The sequence below is a fragment of the Lucilia cuprina genome, chromosome 2, assembly GCF_022045245.1.
Source record: "Lucilia cuprina isolate Lc7/37 chromosome 2, ASM2204524v1, whole genome shotgun sequence".
In the NCBI taxonomy this organism is placed as follows: domain Eukaryota; kingdom Metazoa; phylum Arthropoda; class Insecta; order Diptera; family Calliphoridae; genus Lucilia; species Lucilia cuprina.
In genome coordinates, this window is record NC_060950.1 from 55,348,330 (window position 1) to 55,350,359 (window position 2,030).

The window sequence follows — 2,030 nt, forward strand, 5'->3', positions numbered from 1 at the left end:
CTGGGTCATCATACGCCTTACTAATATTAAATGATTCTTTTTAAATCTTTTAAGGTGAGATATTATTCGAAAGTAATAAAGAATAGTTTTACTGAAAAAATTATGGTATAAAAATTCAACAGAGCAATACTATTGGATGTACATGGTACAATTTTCAATGGAGATACATACATCTAATCATATGTACCTATGCAGATATATACCTATTGAAACCTGATTAATTTTGAAATAACTCTTAATTTATGAAATATTATATTGAAATAAGTAAATGTATATTTATAGAATATACATTCATAGCAATTAAGTTTATATTTTAATGTTATAAATTAAGGTCAAAAGGAAATTTGTTAAATTTGTGTTTAAAACATTTGTTCGTTAAGTGCAAATATCCAACCTAAAGTATTTAATATTTGCTTGAGCTCGCTGATCGTCACATTACATATAGCTTTAGCTACGCAATATATTGTTCCAATATTTGAATTTTCTTAAAATTTTCACCGTATGGAATCGACTATAGGCCATTTCTTCTGTTAAAAGTATTTTAATTTATCCATTGATAAATTGTAATTGCTAAAGTGTGAGTAATCATTGTCGATATATAAATTTAACCGCCAACTTGGCGTAAAACTGAAATTCATGAAAATCATTAATGGCAGTGGAAAGTTCAAAGCAAAATATTATGGTTAGATTAATACTAACCCCCCGAAAAGGAATTTTATGAATTATATTTGTGAAATTTTTACTTTTATAAAAGTAAAAATTGTAAAAATATACTCATGGTGTAGGGTATCATATGGTCGGCCATGCCCGACTATACTTTCCTACTTGTTAATAATACGTTTATATTTAAATGCTTTTGTACCTTTAATTTGTAAATTTGGTTGATAGTGACGTTTATGTACATTTGTATCAATTAGAACATCTTTGTATGTGCTTAAATCATTTTTAGTATAATGCAACGGTTTTGAATGAAATAGTAACTCAAATAAACCTGGAGTCATTTTCAACTTAGTATCTCCAATATATATTGTGTTATTTGATTTAAACTTTAATTTATTTAATCCATATCGCCAATTTCCATCACGATCTATATTAAATCCATATAATTTATCAATCATATTATTATTTATTAATAATTTTACATTTTCAAATAATGATGATTTTTGTAGATTATCATTTTCATTTTTATTCTCGCTATTTAATTTGAAACGTTTTTTTTATCAACATTTAATTGAGCTACACTCTTTCGTTTTGCAAATAAATGTGTGGTTTTCCAGCGTTTTTTATCGTCTTCATCAAAACCACTTAGTAAAGTTTTATTCTTTCTTTTCGTAGGTTGTTTTTGTTGCGGTTTTACAATGTTTACATTCGAAGAAGTAGAGGGAAGTTGTATATTAATACTAAGTTTATTAGTCAAAGTAGAGTGTGGTGATTCTTTGCTGTTGTGAAATTTATTTGTGGATGTATTATAAATTTTTTTTCCGATTACATTTTTTAATATTGTTCTTTTTTTATTTTTATTACGTTTCAGTAGATGACCTTTTTTGTTTATATATTTTCTTTTTTGTTTTTCTAGACTAGAGTTATTGCTATATAGCCTAGTTCTTTTTAAGTTTTTTATGCGAAAATCATCAGTTTTATCGCTAATATCTTCATATTCCATATCTGAATAAGGATTAGATATGTTTTCATCATCATCAAAACCAGCAAAACCAGATTTATTATCATCATTGTCATCATTGTCATCAATATCATCATATTCCATATCAGATGAAATATTACTAGAGATGTTGCTATTATTTAAATCAGATATATCATCAACATCATCGATATCTTGTGTATGTAACGATGGAGATGATAGTGATTGCCTCCATATGTTTGTTGTGTCGAGTAGCTTCGGCTAGTTGTTCTTTTCCATTTTTAATACTATTCACAGCTTTAACTATAGCTGATCCACCTGTAGCTAAACCTCCAATAGCAGATAATGCTGTTAAAATAGGTATTAATGGTATCGATTAATCGTCGTTCGA

The 2,030-nt window shown here is 26.9% G+C and overlaps 1 long non-coding RNA gene across 1 annotated transcript in view; it reads left to right on the forward strand.

The window, feature by feature from the left end:
• Nucleotides 1–1,788, forward strand: part of LOC124419273 — a 4,653-nt gene extending 2,865 nt beyond the window's left edge. The window contains exons 2-3 of the long non-coding RNA XR_006940466.1: nt 1–54; nt 123–1,788. The exon at nt 1–54 is cut by the window's left edge and continues 58 nt beyond it. This is a non-coding gene — a long non-coding RNA (uncharacterized LOC124419273). The remainder of the gene's footprint in view (nt 55–122) is intronic.
• The last annotated feature ends 242 nt before the right edge of the window (nt 1,789–2,030 follow it).